Below are 717 nucleotides of genomic sequence, written 5' to 3'. Positions count from 1 at the left end.
AAAGGGCTCTTTGGATATGTAGTTCTGGGGGCAGCTGCCCTTGCAAGAATTTTAAAAGCCTGGTGATTATGTCACAAAGAGTAATTACGGTTGTTAGAGACATAAAAAGTGTGCCGAGACATTGTAGAGGGAAGTTTTGGACTACATTTGGGCCATAACTGGACATAACCTTTAATAACTCAGCCCAGGCAATACTGACATTTCACTTATAAGGGGTCTCAGAGATAAGGAAGCAATTGGTTGATTCAGCTTTCTCAGAGACCAACGCCTCTGCATGTAAAAGACCAATGTGAACAACATGTTTGACAAACTAACCGAACAGTATTTCCCGGCTCTCAGGTGTGCTATCTAGCTCCTTCTTTTACAGTGTTCTCTCTGTTAAAACACTGTTACCCTCCTTTTTGTTCTGATTACTTTTGGTTATATGACCTTGATGACCTATTGCAATGATTAATTAAACATTAAAGGGGATATTTAAGTGCTATCTAGCCTACAGCTGCCAGCGATTTATGAAAAATATAATTGCTTGAACACCACGCTCTGGGTCGAATTTCCCACAAGGCCACTGAGGCCTGGCCTTGGGACGGCAGGGAGTAGAGGGGGCGACATAGCCCCTGGGGCGGGTAGTTTTTTTTTTTCTACATTTAGCTCTGCTTTGGGAAAGCAAGGATAAATGTAGAGCGGGGGAAGCCGGCGCTCGTTTAGTACAAGTGATCC

The sequence above is a fragment of the Nanorana parkeri genome, unplaced genomic scaffold (genome assembly GCF_000935625.1).
Source record: "Nanorana parkeri isolate BGI_ZX_2015 unplaced genomic scaffold, ASM93562v1 scaffold1784, whole genome shotgun sequence".
In the NCBI taxonomy this organism is placed as follows: Eukaryota; Metazoa; Chordata; class Amphibia; order Anura; family Dicroglossidae; genus Nanorana; species Nanorana parkeri.
This window is presented reverse-complemented; position numbering follows the sequence as displayed.